This window comes from Macrobrachium rosenbergii, chromosome 20 (assembly GCF_040412425.1).
Source record: "Macrobrachium rosenbergii isolate ZJJX-2024 chromosome 20, ASM4041242v1, whole genome shotgun sequence".
NCBI lineage: Eukaryota > Metazoa > Arthropoda > Malacostraca > Decapoda > Palaemonidae > Macrobrachium > Macrobrachium rosenbergii.
Window position 1 is genome coordinate 18,758,140 of NC_089760.1, and position 16,349 is coordinate 18,774,488.

General features: G+C 34.1%; 1 long non-coding RNA gene across 1 annotated transcript in view; it reads left to right on the forward strand.

Annotated features, from left to right (window-relative positions):
* Positions 1–3,141: 3,141 nt before the first annotated feature.
* LOC136848917 (uncharacterized) overlaps positions 3,142–16,349 on the forward strand; it is a 220,222-nt gene continuing 207,014 nt past the window's right edge. The window contains exon 1 of the long non-coding RNA XR_010856179.1: positions 3,142–3,280. This is a non-coding gene — a long non-coding RNA (uncharacterized lncRNA). The remainder of the gene's footprint in view (positions 3,281–16,349) is intronic.

Sequence of the window (16,349 nt, forward strand, 5' to 3'; positions counted from 1 at the left end):
GAGAGAGAGAGAGAGAGAGAGAGAGAGAGAGAAATTCATCGTGATGTATAACTAAATTACTGTGTAGGATTAAATTGGATATTCTGTATAAATACTGTTTTGAGTTAATTTCAATGGTGATTCTATTATTTACCAAGGCTGTATAAATTTCTCGGTTATGGAACGTTTTGTTTATATTGATGTGTTTGGGAGCTTTTATAGAAAAAGCTATTGTTTCCCAAAGACTGCGGTTTTTCCACAGTGATATTGGTATATGGATTTGTATGCTTTCGAGTAATGGAAATATTAGACATGCAATGCCGAGAGAAGGATTCTGTTAGAATAACCAATTTTTCCTTTGTCTTGCTGGATTATATTTTCCTTATTCAGGCCGAGGAATTACATTTGGTTTGTATTTGTTGATATTAGATAACCAACATTATAATGGAATTACTAAAGAAAAGTCATTGTTTTAAAAAATGAACGTAAATAAAATCATAAATTGCTGCTGCAGATATGTGCCGTGGGCTTCATGGGATAGAAAGTCCATATAAATTAAAGAAAATTATCTGAGTTAGATAGATAAAAAGAACTACTTTTGCCATTAACTGTGAAAGTAACATAAAAAATAAGGTATTACAAGGAATGAAAAATATTAATGATAACAAAGAAAAACTAATTAATAATGCACAAAATATTTGTCAGTGAATCCATTTGCTAAGGCATCTGACGTGTTGAAGATAGTGAGAGAGAGAGAGAGAGAGAGAGAGAGAGAGAGAGAGAGAGAGAGAGAGAGAGAGAGAGAGAGAGCAGGCAGAAAGTATATGTCTACTCGCAAGGTTTACTGACTTGGCGTTTAAACCAATCACCCACAATTCTTTCGAATAAAGTTCCAGATATCCGGGTCTATTTACATGCATACTACATACATGCATACAACCATACATATATTCATACACAAGTATATATATATATATACATATATATACATATATATATATATATATATATATATATATATATATATATATATATATATATATATATATTGTTAGAACAATCGTTTGCCGATTGTTCCCTTTAGTGGGTTGTTGCCTCCGTTTGTTTTTTTTTTTTTTTGCTGGCGAGTTGACGTGTGGTGGATGGTGTCAGACTTCGCCAGTCAGGTCCAGGACAGCAGCAGGTCACGGCAGCAGAGCAGCGGAGAACATTTTTGGACGTGATGGTTGTCGTCTCGACTCTTTCATGGGCGTCCAGTGTTGGAGAACGGTTCTTGAGGACTAGATGGTTGTCGTGTCGGCTCTGTCGTAGTTGTCCTGCAATGTTTGTTTTACTGATTATGCTGTACGATTTTCTATTGGTTTGCTGATGTATTTATTTTGCTGCCTACTTTTTTTTGTATGTTGCTGCTCCTGATTTGTTTATCGATTTATGTAAAATTTAATTACGTAAATTTTTACCTTTGCTGCCTCTGTTATTTGTTTATTTTCGATCATTTTAAGTCTTTTTTTTTTTTTTTTCCTGGACCTGACTCACTTGTACAATTTTGTAAATAAATGAATTTTAAGGTAACTTTTTGTATTTGTTCTGCTCCTCCCTCCTTTGTCACCTCTCGTCAGTCATTACAGCCCAATTGCTTGTTTCTGTTTAGAACCTGTCGATCTCGAGAGGCGAGATCATAATATATAATATATATATATATATATATATATATATATATATATATATATATATATATATATATATATATATATATAATATATATATGTATATATATTTCTTTTGTATGAGAGCTGTTGGTGCACAATTATGTTGGAATAATTTTCGAAATGCAAATAGGTGTAAGGGAATATCCAGTGGACTTTTTATCTTAATAATTAAGATTTAAATCTAATTTCCTCTTCTCCACATCCTGTTCATCTCATCCTATACGTATGTGTTTAGTCGTAAGCAAATTTCTTTTCAATATCAACGCCCTTCAACTAAGCTATGAAACTTCCGAGATTGGATTTAATCATCGAGGAAATAGTACTACGTAGTTTGGTGTCCTGCCACCACGGCGGCGCTGCTTTGCAGCTGCAGAGCCTTGCGCCCAGGATGCCAGTGTTGCCAATGTGGCGCATTTCACGCTAGATCTATAGAATTGCCTTCGGAACTAGCGCAAAAATTTGGCTCCTACCGCCTAGCGTAAAATCTAGAGTAGAAGAATAATTTCTTAGCGAATTTCTAGCGTATTCATACGAATATACCATCTAATAATTCTAATATCGTTCTAAATATATCATATAGTTTTTTTTTTTTTTACACTGTCGATTGGACCATCATTGCTCAGGTCCTATACTTAACCTACCTGGCACAAGCCCCTGGAATGAACCCCCATCCCTCCCCACCTTCCAATTTTGAACATGGAAAGAAGTCCGAATGACAAGCTAAGAGGAATTGAACGAGATATTTCTTTTTTTTTTCGACTGAATAAGATTAGTGTCTGCGTGGATACATGAATTACCACAAGTCTCATTCTTCACTGTCTCCATGGTTTTCAGTTTGGACAGAGACCATGCATGAATATTGCATCGGCAACGAAGAATCATACGGGAATAATTGTAAGTTGTAGGTAATGATACAGATTTACAGTATATTTCGTCAACCGGCAGTCTTTCAGTAGTGTTCGTTAGTGGCAGTTACCTTGATTCCTAAAGGTTATTAGCGATTATTAGTGATCTCCGTTATTAAAAAGTAATGCAACTCTAAAGGAATTCCTTCTTAAATCTTAACATCAGTAGGAATCCACTACTAAAACCAAGTGACTATAGGACTGTTATTTAAAGTTCACTGATAATCGATAATAGATCTAGGCTGAATGTGGTCTATGGTTCCATCATGCATAGCCTAGACCTATGGGCTATACATAACTCGCTTTCTCTCTCTCTCTCTCACACACACACACACATATATATATATATATATATATATATATATATATATATATATATATATATATATATATATATATATATTTCTTTTTTGAAATGAAAATATAACAGAAGTGAGAGCAGGCAGATAAACTAGCGTAAATCTAACGGATACCATTCTCGGGTCTGGCATACAAGTAGTCAATTGAGTTGGCAACACTGCGACCATCTTAGACAAACGCCCGGGAACCGCGGAACTTGAACAGTCGCTTGGTGTGTGCTCCGATATTTTCGATTATTGTCTTTATTATAGTGGTACGTTGTGCAGCCTATAGTTGCAGAAATGGAAGCAGGAATTCTCCAAGAGAAAATGGAATAGCATCTCACAGGTTAGCAAATTATGCTGAATTTTATTTTACCATAATTTTGTGCATTCATCAATGTCCTGTTAGCCGTAGATATGCTTTTGTCACCACTTTTGGTATGTTCAACATATTCTTATGGCACATAAGAGCAGTGGCGATTCCAGTTTTGAATTCAGAACACCATTAATCCTATATAAGTTTCCGCATAATGCAAAGTCAATCTTGCTTGTTGCTGAAAAGGCTTGGTAATGAGTAGGCCTATAGGACTATAGGTTACTGCTTTTGTTAACTGGTCTCATCTCTGACATCTGTTGTATTTTGTCAGTCGTTAAGAACTTTTTTGCAGTAGGTAGGTAGGCCTGTCGGATACTGTTTATGGCATCAGTTTTTCAGTTTTAGAAGTATAGGCAGCGTTAGAGTTGTTTAACAAAGTGCATGTTATCAAATGTGGTTTCTCAACGAAACTTCACACATGGTGAAAGTATTTCAGGATGACGTAACGAACCATAGGAGACAACTTCTATTATTCGATTCAGAGTAAAAATACATATACTGAATTTTCATATATTTAACAAAAACCTGGCTTAACTCTTGTTTTCATCATTCGATACATCTCAGACTGGTAATAGCAAGAAAATGAAGTTTGGTAGCCAGGGCTAGACCTGTACCCGCAGACTGCTCATTTCCTAAGATGCTATATGATTTAGACCTTATTCTAAGTAAAAAGTAATTTGGAAAATATAAAAATAATTTCTCCATGGTAAAATTTATCGCATAATCATGCCATTTTCAAGGATGGTAACAGCAAGGAAAAGAATCTCGGCTTAGCAAACGCTAGACTCATAAGCATTGATTCAGCAGTTATTTTTATCGTTTTGTCCTTTTCAAAACAATATTGTTCTGTATAAGTTACAATGACTTTCTTATGGCAGTCCTTATTTAACTGTTTCACGTTGTAAGCAGAATTGCCATCAGCCTATTTCCAAGAGCTGCTCGCGAAATCTATTGCAATGCACGGTACCAAGTACAGTCAGCTGCTTATCAGCAAGCTGTGGATAAGCCATCCACCAGTCGATCTAAACAAACCAGTTGAAACCACGCTTCAGACGAACCCACGAGGAAACTTACTTCAAACTCACGCAGCAGACAAACATAAGGGGAAATTCAGTTCAAGCTACCATTTTGGGAAGTTTACTAACTAAAGTTCGTGTTCTATTCATTATTAGGCTACTATTGATATGACGGTAAGATGAGTTGGAATGATAACAACCAAGTAATATATCATGAAAAAGTATAATTTTTTTTTTTTTTAAACAAGGTCGAGGATGAGAAGCCTAGTTTACTTACTGTCCGAAATACAGTAGTAACTACTGATGCAAAATGAAGTCATTTATGAGCAGATACGCACTTATAAAGCCTTGATGTTGAATTATATTTAAACTGAGAAAGTTATTTTAAAGTATTTCAAGCAGGCTAGAATGAGACGTTCTCATAAAATTTTATATAGTCGGCAGAGTAGGGAATTATTTATAAGCCAGCCCAGTAGGTAAGTACTCTAAGATAAAATTTAGTGATATTGTTGTAAGAAAAGTGGGAAAAACTACGGATATAAGGATAAATGCGTGCGACAGTCTCGAGTTCAAGCCTTGTCCGAATGTAGACAAACGCATACAATAGTTACCCGCCCCCTCATTTTTTGTACGTTTTCGTTAGCAGTTTCAACCAGCAAAGTCCATTTGGTCAAACAGTGATTGGTGAAATTGAATCGGCGTTTGCTCAACGAAAGTGAATGTTGATCAGGCGTGGAGGGAAATGCTGCTTGTTGTATGAAATTTCGCTCTTGTATAGCGGCTTTGGCCAAGCAAACGCTGGACCTATGCTTATTAATTGGGCAGATATTTTACTGTTGCGGCCTTCTCTTAAGAACAATTTTATTCCAGATGTTAAAATTATTCATATGGCAGTCCTTATTTAAAGATTCTAAGTATTTTCCTAAGCTCTAGAATAAAAAGAAATGACTTTGCTAGCCTTTTCAATCGACGGTTTGTTTACAAGACACAGAGCCTGGCAGGAAAAAAAAATCTTATTTTGCTCAACGTGTTTTCAAAACTTGCGAAACAATGCTCCCGGAAATGCCGCTAAAAAAATGCAGTTTGTTAAACGAATGTGATACAGCCTTCACAGTGATGCTATTTCTGGCTTCCAATTAAAAATTCTTGGCGGTAGGTACGCCGGGAAGCTATCGTGTGTGTTAACAGGTTTTAAAAATCTTTAACAGTGATGCGTGAGGACAGTTCTAGTTATATATATATATATATATATATATATATATATATATATATATATATATATATATATATATATATAGATTTATATATGTGTGTGTATGTATATGTGTGTGTTTGTGTGCGCTTGTATGTGATGGCCAAGCAATGTTATTACTCTGTCGTTATAATCAACGTGGTTCTTCATAGTGAGAGCCATCCCGCCTCTAACAGGCACTGCTACCTGACGGTAGGAAAGGTAATACCAAAAACGGTCCGCAGCCGTTCATCAGTTTTCATCTGCTTGGTGACGTTATTTATCAGCTAGAAAAATGATCGTTATTGCTCAGGTTGAAAAGAAATCATTAATGGCACAATGCGATCAGTAAACGTTTTTTTTTTTTTATAAAAAAAAAAAAAAATTGAGTGGATCCTTCGAAGGCTGATTCACGCTATGCTTTTTGTCTTCAAACGGTTACTGTTTATTACATTAAATCTGGGTTCCTTCACCGATTACATTGTATAACCAGTCACCTTCCTTTTAACTAATAATTTACCTAATTATTGTTTAATTTTGTATTTATGTTTGTACACGAATCTATTGTAGTGTTTATACGTTGTGTCTTGTCTATTGTTATTTTATGTGTAAAAATTTCGTTTTACCATTATTTGTTCTTTAATATTTTTTCAACATTAAGTCCTTTGACCTAATAAGGGGAAGACTCAGAGTAATAATAGTACAGCTGTTCCTGACACACTGATAGTTCAGTTACTTATATATATATATATATATATATATATATATATATATATATATATATATATATATATATATATATATATATATATATATATATATATATATATATATATATATATATATATATATATATCATATCAGTAAGTCACCAGACTGCACGTGACAAATAATATTATGTACGTAGACAACTACAGGGAAGGTGAAAATCAAATCACCTATCCTGTGGTTGTCTACGCACACACACACACACACACACACACACACACACACACACACACACACATATATATATATATACACATATATATATATATTTATATATAATATACAAACATACATATATTTGTATATGTATATATGTATAATAAAAATTAAATATTGTATTGTTTTATCCATGTGTAGTTCTATTCCCTTTTTCTTCTACATTGCTGGTCTTTTATTTTTCGCATATTGGAAGCTTGCTCGGGAAAGTCAAGGCTCTCTTGTTTATTCATAAAAAAACATATAGCTTTTGAAATAATGTTAATGATAACAGTAGCTGCCAAAACCTAAGTGATGGATGGGACATTTGGTTACTGACGATTTCTTTCAAGATGCACTTAACTAAATTTGCGACAATTTACGAGACAACATTACAATTTCCATCAAGTATGATGGTCACATATTATATGATAATTTTTCGAGGAAATCTGGCAACTCATCAGCTCAGATTAAATTGCCCACGGCTTCCATAAACGTCAGAAACAAAGGTACTGAACAGTATATTTTTTAATGTACTCAAAAGTAATTTCTGTTTAGAACAGCGTGGATAGTAATTTCTTTCTAATCGCATCTGCTCCAATAAAACTTACATCATCTACAGACTTCTTCTACACCGTTCAGAGGATTGATATAAATGTTGGTGTTGAAATTCAAACTGAATACTCGCGACTGTATTTAAGTATAAGATTTTAGATAATTTAATATACATTCCCACAGTATATGTCAAATAGACCATGTATTTTTCTTTTACAAGAATCTAGTCGCAGGTGTATGCCCAGTAAAGCAAAATTTATGATTAGCTTCTTTATTATCGTAATCAAGTCATGTTATTTAATCTTATGAGCTTGGGCACGGATTCATCATCCTTGAATCTTTACCAGCTTACTCATTTTATGTAATATTTTCGAGGCTTAGAAGATGGTGCCACAAATATTAGTTTTTTACCTTGTGTCGTGGCGTCCATTGAGTCTTTCAGGCACTCATTGTGATATGTTTTTTTTAAAAATTTCATTCCACATGCTTAATTTTCATTTCATTTATCACTTAATGACTTCTTTAGTTTTCATGTAGATTCTGCCTGAAATGATAAAATAGATTCTTTTTTTTATTTGTAAGGCTGATAGAATAATTGATTGCGTTATGTAAGAGTTTTCAGGAACTCAGTACTTTTACTGGTTTTAAAACTATGACTCTTCTTTAACTGTGGTGTACATAAAATCGTCCCGCTTATGCTCTAACTAGTAATCACCTACCCCATCTCAAAATACTTGTTTCATAACCGTAGGTATTTTTTAAAAATGTTTTCAGCGAACTCCTTGATATGTAGTTAAAGTTCAGTATACCATAGTTTAACCAGACCACTGAGCTGATTAACAGCTCTCCTAGGGCTGGCCAGAAGGATTAGACTTATTTTACGTGGCTAAGAACCAATTGGTTACCTAGCAACGGGACCTACAGTTTATTGTGGAATCCGAACCACATTATACCGAGAAATGAATTTCTATCACCAGAAATAAATTCCTCTAATTCTTCATTGGCCGGCCGGAGACTCGAACTCGGGCCTAGCAGAGTGCTAGCCGAGAACTCTACCGACTCGTCCAACGAGGAACTTAAATTAAGGGCAGTTCTCTCTGTCCGCAACATCAGTAATACTTAGGGGTAAATACACTCTTGAATCCGTCTCACTCATACAAAAAAAATACATATCATATATCCACCCGTCAAGATAACAGCTCTCGAATATCACTTATCGGAAATCGCAATCTCCTCCTCCGTCCGAATAATCAAAACAAATTCAATGCGATGAGGCAAATATTGGTTATTCCATCAGCACCGATCACTCGACATCCCGTCCCTCATTTCTCCGTTGACCAAAAGCACATAAATCGGCACATCGATCTCAGACACGTAAATGATGGATTCTTGATAAATTTAACAGAAATAAATATTGGAAAGCGCATAGCAGCATTGCGGTAGTTTTTTTATGGAAAGGACATGATGTTCCCTAAAATCAGTGTACAGAACGAGACAGTAAACCGTATACAATAATGATCCTGATAAAGTATTTGAATCATGCAGTTGCTCTCTGACAACACTTTGGCCTTCGGGTGCCTATATACTGTACAACCAACGCATGTAAGATACACACATATAATGCATGACCATTTTAATCTTCGATTTGCTCGTATCTTTTGATAAGTTTATTGCTGTAAGCTTTCATCCAGATGAGATACAAAATTTAATGAACAAACTCTTTCCTACCGCGGTGGGATTCATATCTGTACATGCTACTCCAGCATGAGTGATGTTAGCACTTGGCTCACTATGCTACTGATAATATTGATACCACGCTTTCTCTCCCTTTCTCAAGTAATATATGAAAGGAAATTACTTTCATTACATGTAAAATGTTGGCGTGCTTAGGGCCAATGGTTTAAGAACCGTAGACAGACAAAAAGATCATACAAGCACCGATAAATGAAATTGAAAATCAATAAAGTAATTGTTGATTATCATCCATCTTTACAGTTCCTTTTTAAACATGAAAGTTATTATGATAAAGAATGTATATATAAGCTCATTTGTGCAGTTTATGCAACATTACCATCAGAAAAATCAGGATGAGAGAAAATTCACGCAAAATGCACATAGAAAAAGTTTCAGATTTGAACAGTGATTGAGAACTGTTTTGAAACATTCTGAAATATCATCTACGTATTGTACTTCAGATTTATAAAGGAAATGATTTTGCAGAATTAAACTGTAACATAGCCTGAACGATTAAGATAAATGGGAGAAAATTTACTTTGAAATATGGGGATTTGTATTGGAAGTTAGGGAAGATTCACTGAGAAATGTGGCGAACATTTATCGTGACAGATGGGAAGGATTTATGTAGGAAGACGAGGCAGCTCTAGAAAATTCCAGAATTATTGATAACAGTAAACTATATTTATTTTACTTTTTGTGTCTGTCTGTCTGTCTGTCTGTGTGTGCGTCTGGTTTTGCATTTACATGTTTTTAAGGTAGTCAAATTGTCATTATCCGTAGGTTCTTTAAATTACTATAATCCTAGCCATAACCCTTGAAACATAAGATATTGCACAAAATATATTGGCACGTATATTCAACAAATGAAGACCTTTCGAAATATTCTATACAAAGTTTCGCTAATGGGGTTGAGAGGCGGTTGTTCATACTACAACCGAAATTTAGTGTAGGAAAGTTACTAATAAAAAAATTTAGTAACGGAAAGGTTAAGTAATTTTACTTGATCTGGCCTAGATGTGTTCAGGAATGATGGGTGTTGCGGGGTGGGGGCTGGCGGGGCTGTTTCAGTGTCTCGTTTCAATAGACTGAATAAGTTGGCTCCCATTATTATATTAAAAAATGAAAGAAGGAAAGATGGAAAATTGCCTTTCCTAACCTTTAGATCATTAGAGAAGGAAATATAGGAAGCCATCTTTTACCATTTCGTTCATTAATTTTTTTAAGTTTTTAGGATATCCCAGTAATGTCCATGGTTGGCTGCAATTTGTTTCTCAAAGCGTCTAGGATATGCTCACGTGGTCACATCTGATGTAATTACTCTATCCAGCGTATACTGTTGCCAAGGCTATCAGCAAAAAGAACAAAGTATACTATAGAAGGCTGTCGAATAACGAACAAATACTGTAAGTCTTTAATACGAAAATATAATTGTTCACATACAGAACAAACCTGTGGTCTTAACGTAAGGGAAAAATCTCTAGCGCCTGCCGCAGTATTTTCCCTTATGTTAAGACCGTAGCTTTGCTAGTTATGAAAAATACATGTTGATTTAAAATATGTCATTTTTCTGATATTGACAAAAGCTCAGAAGTCGCTGTATACCTTCAATCCGGTTACCCACTTATGGCTCGGAGAGTTCGTCGATATTGTTTTTCACTCTGTGCGGAACTGGAGCGAGGCCATGCTGTCTCGCAAGAGCAGTTCGAAGTGAAGGGAAATTAAGGAATCAGATTGAGAATATGACTCTATCAGCGGCTATATTCAACAAAAATGGCGTTTTAATTCTAAGACCTATTAGCAATGTAAGTGCTCAAACGGTCCGGCCCTCAGGTTAGTCAAAACTGATGCGAGCGGATGAGGATCAAAGCAGAACGAAGCTTTATTCCACACTTGGGTATTGTATATAAATACTCGAATCACTTACCTTTTTCCACATTACACAGTGGTCATGGTTGAAGTAATGTCGATCGAAACATGCATTTGTATATGTGATAATTTAGTTTTATAAGCCTTTTAATTTTATTTAACACACACACACACACACACATATGAATGTATATATACCCACAGAAGCACATGCACCAATACATACATATGTATGTATATATTGGTAAATATGTATATATGTAAATATATATGTATACATATCCAGATATATATATATATATATATATATATATATATATATATATATATATATATATATATATATATATATATATATATAATTTATATATATATATATATATATATTATATATATATATATATATATATATATATATATATATATATATATATATATATATATATATATAAATACAGGCATACATGCAGTAAAGACCTAACTCTTTAAGCCTTTTATATTTATACTGCAATTGCACACTCCCCTAAGCTTTTCTATAAGTTGGAGAAGTAATTTTTGAGATAACTAAGAGCAACCTGTACAATTACACACCTGGAAAACAAATCCCAGACAGGTAGGACAAAGTGTTAATTTGAAGAAATTCATTGAAGGAACATCTAACTGTTTCTAAGAAAACTGAACCCTTTTGACGAATTTTGCGTCCAAGTGTTTTGTCGTAAGAATTCGGGTCATAAAAAATTTCAAAAGGGAAATTTTACAGTTACCATCAGGCAGGAATAATACAGCAACATTTTAAAATCATGCGTTTCTTCCTGCAGCATAATTATACGCCAATTAATCGTGAAATAATGGAATGTAAACCTGTTAACAGAATAAAAAATATCTGAAGTCTTTACCAAATAAAGTTTTATGGGTTTAGCCATTCGCTAAAATTTTGATAGCGTTACATTTCAAATTAACAAAGTTTTAGTAACATGATATGTATGAATAGTTCATTTGTAGTTGCAGCAATAAACGTATTTATCCAACTGAAAATGTTACCCACTGGCAATCAGTCCTTTTACATCATTACGTTCTATAAAATTGAAGGTCATAAAAAACATCTTTTTTCCCGGCGCAGGCCAAAACGATTTGAGCTGTATCAGGCGGTGCATTTTCACGACAGACTGAAATCATTTGTAGTTGAGAAACTTTTATACGTACGCTAGACTTTATATTATTTTCTAGTTGTTGTTTATCCAACGGCAGCCTTCTCTGAGAAATTATTCTAAAACGCTTTGGTACGATTTAGTAGAGTAGCTGAGAGAACAACTTGTTGCACCAAAAAAGTGAAAGGGAGCGTATGCGTTCCCCTTTCTCTTCGTTTTCATGTGCAGAATGAAAGATATTGTCATCAAGTATCCTGTGTAATAAGATGGCTTATTTTTTTATAAAGTATATCTTGAGTGTTTTAAGTTATTAATACAGCAATCTCTTCCTAGTTCGCTGGGCAGAAACGACATCACCTAAAAGGTTTACGGACACACACCCACGTTTTCAGATAAAAGCACACACACATATATATATAATTAATATATATATATATATATATATATATATATATATATATATATATTATATTACGAATAATATTCTCTTTAAGAACAGAATACCACTTCTGAACAGAGGGTTTATGTCAGAATATCTACAATAGCAGAATAAGTTATTCTCTCTATCTACAGAGTTTTCAGAATAAAAAAAATGTTAGTACTAGCCAAAGACGATAGCATAAGGATATACCGCGCCTTTGATATTCTTTTTCTCAAAAGCGTTATGCAAGCTGACTTACAAAAGCCTTTGAAGTTCTGCATTCGATATAAAACGTTTGTAGTCGTAGTGTAGGAAGTTGTTTTTATCTCATCCTACAGACATGATAATTTAACCGCGAATTCTCCGTAATATCAAACTAAATTCGACTCCATTGGCAGCAGCATACGATATTCACGGAATCAAACTCAGTTCATTTTTTGTAGCTCACGGCAATGCAGTTTCACTTCTAGACGATTAGAATTCATTTGGTCTATGAAGGAAAGTTTTGACTTCAGTGTCTGGTATTATTCAGCTGGTACGTGTTCACCGGTGTAACAGTTTCCTTTACAAGAACGAGAAGTACAGCACATTTCCGCGTAAATGATTTCGGTCAGCGAGAGAGAGAGAGAGAGAGAGAGAGAGAGAGAGAGAGAGAGAGAGAGAGAGAGACAGAGAGAGAATTATTGCATTTGAGGCTTATGTATAGCAAACATTCCTACGAAAAAAATTGTAACAAAATTTACCTTAAAAATTGAATTGAAAACTCTTCCACTAGGATTTTCAGATAACCTTTGATAAAATAATATAGAGATTTTTGGACCAGAATTTACAAGGTAAATATGAATTGCTTAGTGCACACGGGTCATCTTAGCCACGTAAAATAAGTCTAATCCTTCAGGCCAGCCCTAAGAGCTGTTAATCAGCTTGGTGAAAACTAAGGTATACTTAACTTAACGAGACGGAAGATAAAAAACAAATTATGTATCGCTTCTTTCCTGAAATCCGATAGAGTGGTAGAACATAAAGACCAAAGTTAACAAAGCTGGACAAAGCATAATTAAAAAAAAATAAAAGAAAACGGGGTTAATGTTGAAGGTAAAATATAACGGGTCTTCAGCCACGCAAGGAATTGAAGAAAATTTAGTAAAAGGTGACATATTCTGGGCAGTGAGAGAATTAATAATTGTGAATAGATGAAACATCTAAAAGAGAGAGCTAGGGAGAGAAAGAGAAAGAAATAAATTATTATTTTTTTACTACCTGTTACATTCATTTATTTATTTTCATGAACTCAAACACTTTAGAGGAACATACCGACGTATACGAGCAAACACACACACACACACACACACACACACACACACACATATATATATATATATATATATATATATATATATATATAAATATATATATACATATATATATATATGTATATATGTATATATATACATTGTATATATGTATGCATGTATGTATAAATTGGTTCAAGTAGAGCAGTACCATATTAACCGGATAAAGGAACAAGAGAGAGAGAGAGAGAGAGAGAGACTACATCGGATTGCGTGCTGGGGAAAGTGTTAATGGTTTGGATGAGCACTGGGGTAGATAAAAGTGTATTTGCTATATGTAATGGCTCAGGAACAAGAAATCATAATGTCCAAAGGAAAAGATATAAAAAATAATTTATTGGATACTGATAATTACATGGGTGTCAAGATCTGAAACTTACAAACAATACACAATAAGCCTTTTGATGCTCCAGACATAATACACAAGAAATTAGAAAATTATTGCTGTAATTAAACAATATCTATGACACTAATGACGAGAATGCTCAGTAAAATTTTTATTGTCAGACAGAATAATATTCCAGTGGTCTCTATAAAAATGCGCATGGAAATATCCAGCGAAGGTCATCACAGCAAATATATGAAAATGCTATACGTTGTGTGAAGGACAGATCAGAGAATTTACATCCACGTAGAATGCAATGTATATTAGACAAAGTGAAGTTGAAAGGAATTCAGATGAAATGATATTCATGAGATTCTGTTTAAAATGGGAACAAGGATTCCTGGTTAAATCGTCTCCAGAAGATAATGTATCAAACAGGGTGAAAAGCAAGAAACTGTACCTTTCACCGTGACAAAATATCGCAAATAATACTGATAAAAAAGGATATGAATCATTTCATAAATGTATATCCTAGCATCGGTAATCATTTGCTTATTTATAATGCATTGCTTACTTACTTCAGATTTGAATAATGATGATGTTAAGGGTAAATAAAAACCAAAATAAAACTAAGAACTCTTATTCAATGAAGGAAATAGTTAATATGTAGTTCTATAAGTAGGATTTTTTGAGCTGAGAGTTCAAATGCATGAAAAAAATATATGAATTATTTTATGGATTTTTCTTTCCAAAAATCTCTTTTCTAATTTACCCTTTGCTTGGGTGCCTTAATTATTTCCAAAAAATGAAAAGTAACATTTAAAAATGAGTTATCCTTGATTCAAACAGTTTCAAAAATAGCATTTGACCACGATATATAAAAAATGCACATATTACTTTATTTTCTTCGAAAATCAAATTCGTCAAGTCAGGGTATTCGTCTGTTCAATAATACCACGGACTGAGACACCGAAAGCTTATCTTTTCATGGACCAAGTGAATTATTTATCTATCGTATTGTATTGTAATTCCCCCTTGGAATCAAGGAAACAAGGTAACAATAACAAGTAAAAAATGCGCCGAAGTTTCTTCGGCGCAGTCGAGTTTTCTGTACATCGTATAATGCTGTATGAAACTGTCAGCCGCGGCCCATGAAATTTTCAGCCACGGCCCGTGGTGGCCTGTGTTGTTGGCACCTATAGCGGTGCCAGACGGACGATCATGGCTAACTTTAACCTAAAATAAAATGAAAATTACTGAGGAGGCTAGAGGGCTGCAATTTGGTATGTTTGATGATTGGAGTTTGGATTATCAACATACCAATTTGCAGCCCTCTAGCCTCAGTAGTTTTTAAGATCTGAGGGCGGACAGAAAAAAAATAGCCATCTCAATAGTTTTCTTTTACAGAAAGCTAAAACGAAAGATGAAACTTGCTTTTATTGTGAAACTTGCTTTTATTGTGTAAGTCAAGGATTTCTGTCGTCAATGTCGCCAATTTCTGCTGCTACGACTGTAGGTTGAAATACAAACGACTTCGCGTCCTCCAGTCACTAATGTTTTATATCAAAAGCATGATTCCGAAGGCTGTAGGTGCTACCTTTTCTTACCCCTTGAGAATCAGATTTTTAAACTAACTGTATACCAGTGGGTAGTACGAATTTAAGTTCCATTTATTTTTGAAACCCTAGTAATCCATACGTTAAATAAGAGTATTTACGGTGAATTCAATTATTCGTTTTGACCTGATGAACTTCCCATGTACAGACTGTTACTCAAAAATTGCCTGAACGCAGATGATGGACAGATGAGATGGCGTACCTAGCCACGAAACAGAGATCTGCATCCTCATAGATAATGTTTACACAATATTCACTATAAAGGTATAAATGATTGGCTTTGAAGCCATGATGCCTAGATTAAGATTTGCTGTCAGATTACAATGAACGAGCTCCTTTGATTCGTATGGAAAAGTGTTAATCACTCATTTCCCTACACGACATCTCACCAACTTTTGGAACTTTCTGCTATCTGGTGAAATGTTACATTGAACACTTTGAAATATGAAACAAATGCAATGGAAGAATTTTTGTTAGGAAAAAAAGAAAGAACTACTACTTGTAAAATTACAAAAACATTTGGTCCTTAGCAGGAATTGAAACACTTTAAAGCAAACTGTTGATAAGGAAAAGCAACTTCTAAGGAACAGTAATATAATAATAGCCAAAACATTATAAGTAATGATCCCAATCAAGAAAATTTCGCTTCTGCCTTTTTATAACATCACTGATAATAATTACCTTTAGGTTTGTCCACTGTACTAATGACGCTGAATTTACATCATGATATGATGGCAAACTCGTGTTTTGATAAAATTGGGATTGAGCCCCCTGAGAATGCCAATAGAGTCAAGATTGTTCATGAATAA